Consider the following 13,302-nt stretch of genomic DNA (forward strand, 5'->3'; position numbering starts at 1 on the left):
GCTGTAAGCATGCGCTCCAGTCAGAGTCACAAGCAAATGTGTCCCAGAGCACCAGGGATTACAGCTGTCCAAATGGGTCGCTGGTACCGACTGGGACGGGCCTTCAGGAGCAACGCACTTCACAGGCCCTCACAATCTAATACAAAAGCTCAGCTCTCTCCACTGACTACCAATAAGCTCCGAGACACATGTGTGTGCCAATTGGAATTCACACGGTGGAGAAGCGAGGTGAACAAAAACACAGTTTCAGCTCCTCTATTCCATACAGATACAGGGCTAGGAAGAACATGCTTATGAAAGGACACCGAGACAATTGGGATACAGATTTGAATCTGCACAGCACAAAGCACAGAGGTCACATTGACATGTCCAAACAGCACCAGGGGCCCAGGCACTGTGGCTCCTACTAAGCCACTGGTCTTTATAATCTCCGGTCTGTCTTGTTCCTTCAAGGAGAGAAGCTGGCTTCTATCTGCCATCAAAAACGCTTTCTGAGTGTGTCTTAAACTGACACAAAGCAGTATTACACTGGTGTCCAAAGAACAAATAAGTAACCTTGGTGCCATGACCCCCCCCCCCCACCCCCTCCAATAATGTTCCAACAAGCCTGTCGCACATGTAAATATCATATTACCACCACTATTTCCACACTTTCAGTAATGATTCAAATTTACTGTGACAGGGGGCAAAGCAGATGCATTTTTGTAGCCTAGAAATCTAGACGCCCCTAGCGGCAGCAAATCTAATCTGCAGCCAGGGGGCAACAAATCTAATCTGCAGCCAGGATAGTCTATCAACTCTCCATTGACTTGAGAGCTTGCCGGTTTCAATGAGGGCCGGGCCAATCTCATCGTCTATAGAGTCGGTAGGCAGGCTTAACATAATGACCACTGACCTGCGACCAGAAGTTGCGACCGCTAACCATCCTGCTACTTGAAAACAAGAAGATGATTTGTTCAGCACTATCCTATTGCGTGGAGAGGGAATTTGAAAGACATCCGCTTATCCCACCCTTCCGATTGAGCCCTGCTATGGTGGTGAGGTCCTACACCCTGCATCTTCATGTGGGGCTGGCTTGTTAGGCTAGCGTTTTTGAGCTTTGAGTATAACTATGTAAAGCAGCAGTAACAAACACACAGAGGGAAGAGTGTGGCAGATATCTGCTCCCATTTTCTCCTCCCCCTCCCCTATCTAACTGACCACACATTTTTATAGCGTTGGATTTATTTCATATGTGTGGTCGTTTAGTTAATTGAATTCATATAATTAAAATAACTCATACCAATATTAAGAATGATAACAGCACCACTACAGTTAATTTAATCTCCCCCATTAATCACATTAGATAATCAGATGTAACAATCTCTCTGCCTCGAGCCTCGCTGAGTTTCAGGTTAAATCAACAAGATGAAAATCTTGTGACTTACACACAGATCATATCAAAAGGTCTAAAATATTTTGAAGTTCATAGTTTCATACACAGTGCAGCATCAGCCATTACATTTCCAGGCTTTCCGTTCTGAGGTGCTAAAATACACCAGGCCTACATGCATAAAAAAAAATAGGACACTTGCTATACCTCAATGACATCCCACTCTACATCCATAGGTATTAATTTGGAATTGGGCCCCCTCTCTGCTACTACAACAGCATCCACTCATCTAGGAAGGGTTTCCACATAACAAGATGCATTTTTGTTTTGCCCATTCATCCAGAAAAATATTTATGAGGCCAGCAGGCACTGATGTTGGACGAGAATGCCTGGCTTTCAATGTTGCCTGTAGAGAAGCCCAGTGCCTGGCTTTCAAAGATGTTTAATAGTATATAGAGAACCCTGTAGTCTTTGGGCCAGTCAAGTTCTTCCTGACCAAAATCACTTAAACATGTTTTAATGGACCTTGGTTTTTACATTATGGACAGTCATGCTGGTGGATGGATTATGATGTAGGAAAGTGTTTTCAGGAGTTGGGCTCTCGTGTTAGTGAAGGGATTTTTTTTGTGACAAATTGTTTTTATTTTGTAATAATGCATAAATCAGTTACATCATATAGCTACAAAAGTGCAGGGAGGTCTTAATACTTTTTGGACTTCTGCATTTAAAACAACGCCTGCGACCTTTTTGGAACTGCTTGTGAAAGCCCTGTTTGGTTCCAGCATGACTGCACCCCATTGACCAAAGCAGGATCCATAAAAATATCATTAGGGGATACTGGTATGACAGAACAGAACAGACCCACTTAGAACAGGCTTCTATATGCCATCAAACACATTTGGGATAAAGACTGCAAATCGAGCCTGCTTGTCCAACAAAAGTGCCTGACCTTACAAATACTCTTGTGAATAAATGGAACAAAATCCCACAATCCATCCTAAAAGAGTGGAGGTTCTTACAGCTGCAAAAGTGGATGAACTCCATATAATACATATGGATTTAGAATGGGATGTCATTGAAGTTCCCATGGGTGTAATGGCAGACATCCAAAAGTTTTGTTAATATAGTGTATCTCCATGGACAATTATATGAACTCTTTTTAATATGAAGATACTTTCACACTGTTGTATTCAACCCCTTATAAACTGGCCTCAACCTAAAGGGCTTAACAGAAACTATGCAGTTTTTCACTGTGACTAAACCAGCTCTTACTCAGTCTTCTACAGTTTATCAAAACAGCAATGCTTGTGCAGCGTTGGGAAGGACCTTTGATGCTGTGCTAAGTTGACTGGGAATACATGTCACAATCTTGTCATTTGCCAAAATCAACTTTCCCAGTGGTTCAAACAGCGTTTGATGGACTACACATGTCTCATTATTCCCTGTGATTTCAGCAGGGTTCACAGAGAGACGGCGAGGGGAGGGAGACTTGTCAGAAGGCATGACAATGGAACACGACAAAAGAGAATCCCCTGCACCTCTCCTCTGATGCAACACAATTGCAATGGCTCCGTGGTAATGAAGCCGTGGCCCAACAGATCGATTAACGGATTAAGTCCGCTCATATGCGTTTGTCATGGCCCGGCTAAAGCTCAGTGATAGTGAGTAAAATGAATAAATAAAAAAAAAGTAAACAGGGCCCAAGCAGATCATTTAAGCCCCCTGAGACATTCTCCGGAGGCTATTTCAGAGAGATGAAGACCGGGCCAGAAATGGTGTCTGGTAACAGAATCTTCATTTCGTTGTCTATGGGTGTAAGTTCACTAGAGCCTGATTGGCTAGTAATAACTGGCTAATATTAATGTCTCCCACGAGCTGTGAGGCCCTCTGCAAGGCGTGTTGTTGTAGCCTGAGGAACATAACACTGCTGTTGTTTCCACGGTAGCCGAATAACAACCATGCTTCCTGATTCACGGATGGCAGCATAGAAAAACACTATGCTCACCGTTACAGTGAGAAATTTTTTTAATTATCGTGGACAATCAGTGCATATGTTTTTTTCACAAAAAAGATATCCAACATTAATTAGTTGCTTCAACCTATATAAGAAAACGATTAGCTCCATTCACTACAGTGAGGAACCTGAAAGTTATAAGATGCTGAGTGTGTCTGTCACTGCCTACTCATTACAGCAGGAACAGTTGCTGTGGTAGTGGGTGGCTGTGGGTTCTCCGACAACTCATGTAATTAGGGCAGCCGTCAAATGTAAATACACTAAAAAGTGTGAATATTGACAAGCCAGTCCCTTGCCAGGTCTTATGAAATGTTCTTAGATGAATACTCTGTTTTTAGTTCATACCGTGATAGTTTTTATAAAAAAAACACCACTTCCCACAAGAGGGTTCACGTTTGAATTACTTTAAAATAAAGAAATAAATATTAAAAACAACTTCTATAGCACTGTGGAGCTTCAAGGCAGACCTAAAACTGGGACAAAAATTGTCAATAAAAACTGAAATATGCCACCTAAAAAAACTGCCGAGGGATTGTATATTTTGAAGTCAACATTCCACATCTAGTAAACATATAAACCTATAAAAATACCAGCAATGTTGTGGGGCTGGTCAACAAACACAATGTCCATACAGTAAACACACACACACAAAGAAGTTGTATGGCAAGTGGTATGCCATTCATGACTAGGCCACTAACAAAAGACAAAAAACAACAAAAAAACTTTCTTCCATCACCAACATCAACAACAGAACTTCACACGCTTGAGGCTTCTCAAACATGATTCTGAGAAAAGCATGTCAAGGATTCTGAGAACTGCATGACACCGGTCTTCCTACAGTGCACTGCATTCTGAATCATGAATGTACTGTAAAAGCTGATGTGTGCTGCCTATTGAAACCCATGGAAGCAACAAATGACTGGAGAAAGGTATGGAATATGTAAGCACCCACTTTTAAATATACAATACAGTACAAAAACTACATTATACAAAAGTTTGTTTGTTTTGAAAGTAAGTAAACGAGAAAATAAAGTGTCTTCAAAAGCTATATTTGTAATTACTGCAGATGCTGATGTCTGTGACATTTCTTTGTAAATTTAAGTGGAAAGGTACTGGGCAGGTTTATTCTGTTCAACATTTCCTTCATTTGCAAAACGTACCATGAAGGCCTGTACACTAATTTACATAACACTTAAATTCAACACAACTCTGTCAGCTATCATTTGTGCTAGCCGTATCTTACATTTAAAAAGCCATTTCCTTTTTTTTTTTTTTTTTTTTAATTAATTTTATTCACCAACCTTAATGTGGATACATAACGATTATACAGAAAAATAATAGGAATTATACAGACATAAAACATATACAGACACAAAACATATGACACATAAGGGGAAGGGGGTACTGAAATGATATATGCATGTAGCTAGTTTGTGTGTGTATGGTAGTGTGTGTGTGGGTATGCGCATGTTTGATTGTATAGGCTGTTCTGGCTGAGGAGTACACATATGGAGGTTTGGTTAGCATGGTTTTGGTGGAGGGGGGGGGGGGGCGCTGCTGAGGATATAGTAGAGCTTAGTGCCAAGGAACGAGATGTAAATGCAGGTGAGGAGATGTAGATGAGGATCTCCTGGCCACTCCGGCCCCAGAGAGAACAGACCCGGGGGGCGGAGATGCCAGAGGGCACCCCATCCCTGACCCACATAAGGCCCCATGCCCACCACCCCCCCAGACGATGTCACACCCGGGGCAACCGGATCCGACCAGGCACACCTCACTGTTCCTATGTGTGCCTACCATTGTCTAAATGCATTAAAAGAGGTTAGGTGCAGATGGGGAATCTTATTACAGGTTCCCCTCATGCATCTTCCTCATCCTGGCTTTGTGGTGTGTACCGCTGTCTAGAATGTGGTGCAATAAAACAGGTGTCGTGCGCCCACATAGGGCCTCTTCAGGCCCCCTATGGTGCACCTCACCTGGCCTTACTCTGGATGTGTTCTTGTGGGTGGGGGTTGGAATTGTGAGCATCTAGCATGTGATGCATTAAAAAGCGAGGTGTGTCATGCAGAGCGGACCCAGGTGGCCCCTGGGCAGCCAAGAGCCCGAGGAGAGCAGGGGGCACCTGACCTGAGGGTCTGAAACCTACACAGGGCAGGGCGGGGTAGATCAGAGGAGAGCCACGAGATTAAGTGTAAGGTCAGGCTGGGAGAGGAAGTGGGGGCGGGGGATGGGAGCGGGTGGGGGCATTAGGTGGTTGATTTCCATTTCCACTCCGTATGTGTATGTTACAGCACTGGACAGGGTGGGGTTGAATGTGTGTGTGTGGGTGTGTGGGTGTTGGGTGCTCATCGGATCAGGGTCTCAGACAAAGAGTGCCAGTGAAGTTATAGCTGTAGAAACTTAGACAATGATGACCAGATGGAGATGCTTTCCTGCGAGTGAGTTTCAGATGAATATTGTGATATTTCAAATGATATATGGTCTAACAACAGATTTTTCCAAATAGAGATGTGAATTTTTTCTTTTGTTTTCCAGTTCATGAGGATTGTTTTCTTGGTGACAGCTAGCGCAACCAGCAAAACTGTACATTCTAAGTTGTTCAGGGTGACTATTGATGTGTCCCCAAGCAGACAGAGAGATGGCGAGATTGGAATGTGGCAGCCAAGGAAGGTGGAGAGGAGCCCAGTGATCTTTTCCCAAAGTTGTTTAACAGGAGTGCAATACCAAAGTGCATGTATGTAATTGTCTGGGCAATTTTGTGAGCAGTGAGAACAAGTGTCTGAAGAGTAGCCCATATGAAACAATCTTCGCCCAGTGAGATGTGTTCTGTGGAGGGTCTTGTATTGTATTAGCTGTAGATTAGTATTTTTGGTCATGAGAAAGGTGTTCTTGCATATTTGGGTCCAGAAATTGGCATCTGTTGATATTGAAAGGTCAGATTCCCATTTAGTGTACGGTAGACTGGTTTTAGCATCTGTCAATGTGACAATTCTGTAGATTTTTGATAGTAGTTTTTTGGGTGATGTGATGTTGGTTAGTTGTGAGGTATGGGAAGAAAGTTCTAGGTTAACCATTGGGGTTTTTATAGTTGATTTGACTGCTGCTTTAATCTGTAAGTATTGTAGGAAGTGTTTTCTGGTGATGCCAAATTTCTGGACCAAATCGGCAAACGTGCAGAAACTCCCATTATGAATAATGTGTTGCAAGTGGGTGATGCCTTTGTCTTTCCAGGTGCAGAAGTTAAGTGTTTTTTTGTTACAAGTGATGTCGGGATTATTCCATATTGGGGTGAATCTTGAGGGTAGAAGGTTTGTGTTGGTGATGTTATGAAATTTCCACCAAGCTGTCAGCGTTGATCCAATTGTGAGCGCCTTAAAACAGGGGTGTTTTTTGATTGTTGGGGAGCAGAAAGGTAGGTCAGAAATCTGGAGGTCTGTGCAGATGGATTGTTCAATGTCTAGCCAGGAGCTGTCGGATTGGTTGGGGTGAATCCATCTGTGCACGTATTGAAGGTGATTAGCCAAACAGTAATGGGTGAAATTTGGTGCTTCTAATCCTCCTAAAGTTTTTGCTTTTTGTAGGGTGGATAGTTTTATTCTAGGTGTTTTGTTTTTCCAGTAGAACTTTGTAACAGCTGAGTCTAAAGATTTGAACCAGGAGGTGGTTGGTTGTACTGGGATCATTGTGAAGAGGTAGTTTACTTTAGGTAGGATTGACATTTTGATTGCGGATATTCTACCTAAGATGGAGAGTGGTAGGTTTGTCCAGCGTTGGAGGTCTTCTTGTACTGATTTCAGAAGGGGAGTGAAATTGAGAGTAGATAAGTCTGACAGCCTGGGGGAAACCTTTATGCCCAAATAAGTGATGTGATCAGTGCAAAGGGGTATAGGTAGTGTGTTGGCTGCCACATCCTGACTCCTAGGTTGTAACGAGAGGACAGATGATTTGTTCCAGTTGATTGAGTATTCAGATATATTTGCAAAGGAGTTGATGACTTTGATTGTTTCTTGTATGGAAATTAAGGGGTCTTGCAAGAATAATAATATATCATCCGCATAAAGGCAGATTTTGTGATGGATTTTTTCAGTCCTAATACCTTTGATGAGCATGTTTTGGCGGATGGTAGCTGCTAGAGGTTCAATGAAGATGGTGAACAGGAGTGGTGATAGTGGGCATCCTTGTCTAGTCCCTCTGTGTAAGGTGAAACTTTGTGAGGTTAGTCCGTTGGTGGTGATAGTTGCAGATGGTGAGGTGTACAGCAGTTTTACCCAACTAGTGAATGAGTCCCCAAAGCCAAGCCTCTCTAGCGTGGAAAACAGGAATTTCCAGTTGACTCTATCAAACGCCTTTTCGGCATCTAGTGTGACGATAGTCGTATCGATTTTTTGCGTTGTGGAGTGGTGAATGATATTGAATAACCTGCGGGTATTGCTGGAGGCCAACCTGCCTTTGACAAAACCTGTTTGGTCAGGGTGAATGATGGATGGTATAATCATTTCTAATCTGAGCGCTAGGGCTTTGGCGATTATTTTTGTATCTACGTTAATTAGAGAGATTGGTCTGTAACTTGACGGTGAGGTTGGGTCTTTATTGGGTTTCAGTAGGAGTGAAATGGTTGCCGTATTAGAAGTTTTTGGTAATTTGGAGTTTTGTTTTGATTCTTTGGTCATCCGGATGAATAGTGGGGCTAGAATCGACCAGAAGTGTTTATAGAACTCCGCAGGGAAGCCATCTGGGCCAGGTGCTTTATTGTTTGGCATGGATTTTAGAGCAACTAGAAATTCATCTTGAGATAATGGTGTTTCTAGGTAGATCTTTTGTTGATTGTTTATTTGTGGTAGATTTGCATTGTTAAGAAAAGAATTGATGTCCTCTGTATCAGGTTCTTTTTCTGATGAATATAGCTGGTTGTAGAAATTAAGAAAGATTTTATTTATTTCACTGGGTGAATGAGTGATTTCCCCTGCTGAGTTCTGTAAAGCAGTTATTGTAGTTTTTTCTTTGTTTCTGTTGATTTGGTTTGCTAAATATTTGCCAGATTTATTGCCATGTTGGAAATGTTCTTGTCTTAATCTGTGTATTAAAAATTGAGTGCGTTTGTTAATTATGTCATTGAGTTCTGCTTTATATATTTTTAGTTCCTTCTGAGTTTCATCTGTTGAGTTGGCCATGTTAATGTTTTCTAGGTATTTAATTTTCTCCTCCAAGTTAGCTTCTTTTACTTTTTCCATCTTTTTTTTATGAGATGAGAATGAAATGATATTTCCTCTGAGTACTGTCTTTCCTGTTTCCCACACCAGAGAAGGGGATGACTCAGGGGAGTCATTCATATCTAGAAAGAATGCCCACTCCTTTTTTATAAAGGTGTCAAAGTGTGGGTCCTGTAAAAGAGAGGTGTTAAAGCGCCATCTGGGAACTGTTTTGTGCAAACTGCCTAAGGTCAGCTGTATTGTGACTGGGGCATGATCACTGATAATTATCGGATGGATAGTTGACTGGGTGATATTGGAGATTAATGAGTTACTTGTGAGGAAAAAGTCGAGGCGGGAATATGATCTGTGGACTGGTGAGTAGAAGGAGTATTCTCTGCTGCTTGGGTGCTGCTGGCGCCAACTGTCAGCAAGGCCACAATCACTCATGAACTGTTTTATAGTTGAGGTGGATTGCCAGGTTAATTTGCTTCTTGAGTTATCAGATCGGTCTATTGATGGATCTAATACTGTGTTGAAGTCTCCTGCTATTATTACTGGGCAATCAGTCAGATCTGTTATGGCTGAGAAAAAGGACTGGAAGAAGGTTGGTTCATCTGAGTTTGGGCCATAAAGACTTCCTATTGTAATGGGATTGTCGTCAATAGAGATATTTATAATGATGTAGCGCCCCTCCGGGTCAACTATAGTGGTGTTCAGTTTGAAAGGGATTTTTTTATGAATTAAGATACAGACTCCTCGCTGCTTGGAATTATAATTAGCTGTAAATACCTGCTTGTACTGTGCTGTTTTAAGTTGGTTGCAGTTGGATTCGGAGAGGTGGGTTTCTTGAAGGAGGCATATGTCCGCTTGTAGATTGTTTAAATGGTCAAGCACTTTGGTCCTCTTTGCCCGTGATCCAACACCGCGAACGTTCCAAGTTAAGAAAGATAGACTGGGCATAATGTAGAATTAACATTTGTCTGAGAGTGCAGTAAGAAAAGTTGCGTTGGCTTGGGCTTGTGTAGGTGAGGGTATGTGAGTGGAGTATGTGTGCTGTATGGGTGTAATTGTAAGTGTAGTATGTTGGTAGGAGATTGAGTGTTGAGAGAGGGAGGGGGGAGACACACATTGGAGAGGGGGTGAAACATGTTAGACAGCCACAATAACAACAACAATAACTGCCACCACAGTAGCAGCAGCAGCAACACCCCTACCACCACCAGCAACAACAACAACAGCAACAACAACAACAACAACACTAATAACAACAATAACACTGACAGGCTGCACTCGGTCATGCTCTGAGACTATCGCGAGACTGAGGATGAGATCTAACATGGCAGCGCGCTGATTCCAAACACGACACAAACTTGTTTTTTCTCCGAACCATCTAATCAAGGAATTTATGAACGAACAACAAGCCAGTCTGGATTACCCATCTTACTATACCCAGGAAAACCTTTTCACCTACATTGACAGCTATTTCTACAACGTGGACATCATGAGCCAACCAACAACAAAGAAAACTAAGCGAGATTCATCCACCGAGACGGACTTAACAACAATCGAGGTCAGTGTGCTCGAATCGATTAACAACAAACTGTCAATACTCGAACTTCTTCACACAGATATCAAAGAACTAAAAGCCAGCCTCGACTTCTCCCAGTCACAAATCGACACACTCATGCTAGAAAATAACGAATTGAAAGGAACTGTTAACAATCTATCAGCCCAGGTAACAACACTCACCCAAGAAAACAAGAACATAAAAGAAACTATCTTAGACCTCCAGTGCCGCAGCATGCGCGACAATTTAATCTTCTCTGGCAGCCTGATCTCAAAACCAATGTAGTACATATGTGTACGAAAACACAGTACACGTTAATTCGTAAAGCCGTTTACTAAAGTAGCCGAGCGGTCGGTTTTGACGAGGATCGGGTTCTGGTGATTTTTATTTCCCAATCCCGGCCCAGTCAACAGGGAATGCATTTTTCAGAAATTGCATTGATGATTTCAGTGTGTCAAGAAATATATATTACATAAAGCTGTATTTAGTGCTTTACCGACATTGTGTTTTGCAAAACAAACTAATTTATTTGCGAAACGTTGTGTAGAACTAAACATCTAGGCATAGGCTAGAACATGTTTGCACGGGAGAGAGAATAGAGAATAAGAGCGCAAGTAGCCTATGCTTTTTAATTATATCCTAGCCTAAATTTGTATTCCGGAGGAAATATTGTGAAGGCAGCAAGGCAGGCAAGAGAAATAGTCTATTGCTGATCAAAACGTAAGAACTGCTTTAGAATGAACTAGCCTAAAGACTGAATTAAAGCACACTGTTTAAAGTCAGACACACGAATCAAAGTAATTTTGACGTGCATATCAATGTGCGAACCTACCATGGCATGGCCCAGGCCGACATATGTCTGTGCGGAGTCTTAGACTGCCATACATTTTATTAGTTAAAGTGCCCTTAACCCATGACCAGTGGTCATTGACCACGCATCCTTATCAAATGCTCACGCCTAGGCTGAACGTTTAACGTGGACACCCGGTAAGCTGGTATCAGTAGGCTATTAATTTACTGAGCGATTTCATTAATTCTTCGGCCTAGTTCCATGTCAGTGTAAATAAAAGTTGAATATCCTCGCACATCCTATGTTAATTTTGCCCTGGTGCAGGATCAAGAGCCGTAAGCCATACAAAAAAAGAAAAGAAAAGTATAGCTCTTAATGAAGCAACGTTTCGAGCCAAAGCTCTTCCTCGGGCTTAAGTCCATGTCAGTGTAAAGCAATATTGCTTGCTTGAGGTCTGGGAATTGCACTTAAGTCACTCCGTTGCATTTGTTCGTTATATCGTCGTGCCTGTTTTCTGGCTGTCATAGGCTACTTTTAAATAGCTTCGCAAAAAGTAGGCTATACATAACTTAGGCCTACACTAGGCTACTGCCACATCTGTGAACCTTTTCCAAATATTAGGCTATTCGCTAATTGGGCCTATTTAGATAGATAGATAGATAGATAGATAGATAGATAGATAGATAGATACAGTAGGCTGTAGGCTACTTTATTGATCCCCAAGGGGAAATTCAAGAAAATTCATTTTAACTTCATTAACTTCATTTTAACACGCATCTCCTGCTTCTCTACCTACACTAGGCTACTGCCACATCTGTGAACCTTTTACAAAATATTAGGCTATTCGCTTCTGGAGTCTTAATTGGGCCTATTTAGATAGATAGATAGATAGATAGATAGATAGATAGATAGATAGATAGATAGATAGATAGATAGGTGGGCTGTAGCCTACTTTATTGATCCCCAAGGGGAAATTCAAGAAAATTAATTTTAACTTCATTAACTTCATTTTAACACGCATCTCCTGCTTCTCTACCGTATCCATCTTCATCCTTCTATCACACAGGTAGCCTATTCAAGTTCATGCTGCAACCGATGATCTCTTTGACAAGTACGGTAGCCTAATTATGAGTTAATTAATGAATTTCGCGACGCCTTCTTCTTCTACGCCCACCCAATGCCGAAGTGGCAATAGGCATAGCCTACAGCGCCCCCTGAAATTGAATTGTATCTGACATAGTTGCAGACATAGTCGACGAGGTAAGTGGGCTGCTCCTATTTTGAAATAAGCTAATGTGTCATGCATATGGAATTATTTACAAACGTTGATTTTGGAAATCATTATCGAAAGTCTTCTTAGCTCAGCCAAAATAAACAAAGACCAAACAAAGCTGAGCAAGATCCCTTTTTAATTTGCATGCCTCCAACCCAATGCTAATCGTAGCTGATAGCCCCATGCTTAACATGGTTATTTTAAATAAGATAGGCTAAGATATTGACGCCATTCAAACTTTGTGCATAGAACAATGTCTATATAGTATACTTGATAAACTAGAAGGATTTTTTTTTCTTTAAGTCTGAATGTGTTGGGCAATCAATGTTAAAATGGTTAAGAAGTCTGAGATTAGCTATGGATTGCGCGCTCTCACACACGCTCTTAAATATGCGTGCGCGCCAGAAACATGTTTGCGTTTTTGTTACGCAAGTCATATACCATAGGTCTACCAATCTAACATACTAACCAGATAATACCAGTGTATCCGAAATGTGTCATATAGATAAACTCAGAGGTGGACATCCCCCCGGTTACAGAAAGTCAAACTCCTGCCATTCCTTTCTACCTGTGCGCTTAACACAGGATATCACCAGGATATCACCAATTATTTGATCTGTCTGGCTGCTAATTAGCTGGTTTACTACATGGTCGGATTAAATACTTGTCAGGGCTTAACTTCCTGAGCTTGGGATGTCCACTTCTGAATAAGCTTGATTTGACTTGACATTTTGACCATTCCTGTGCTAACAACCTGCTCTTATGTTTCTAGAATCATGCCAGGAACCAATTTGAAAAAGTGCACCTCTTGCATGGCCCACATCTTTGTGGCATGCAAGAGGTGCAAGGCTTGTGGGTCAGAGCAGCCACTGAAGGTGGCCTTAACCAAAAAAAAGGCCAAGGCCACGGAGGAGTGGGCAAGGAGGATGGTAGAGGGCCATAATGTGCCCAAGTTAATAGATAAAGCCAGCGCCTTGGTGAGTGTCAGTGATTGGTAGTTGGTCTGACTTACTCACTCACCAAACCAGCCATTTTGTACACAATACTAATACTAGGTTAGATCCCCTTTTGCCTTAATTCTTTGTGGCATTGAT

The sequence above is a fragment of the Sardina pilchardus genome, chromosome 20 (assembly GCF_963854185.1).
Source record: "Sardina pilchardus chromosome 20, fSarPil1.1, whole genome shotgun sequence".
Classification (NCBI taxonomy): Eukaryota; Metazoa; Chordata; class Actinopteri; order Clupeiformes; family Clupeidae; genus Sardina; species Sardina pilchardus.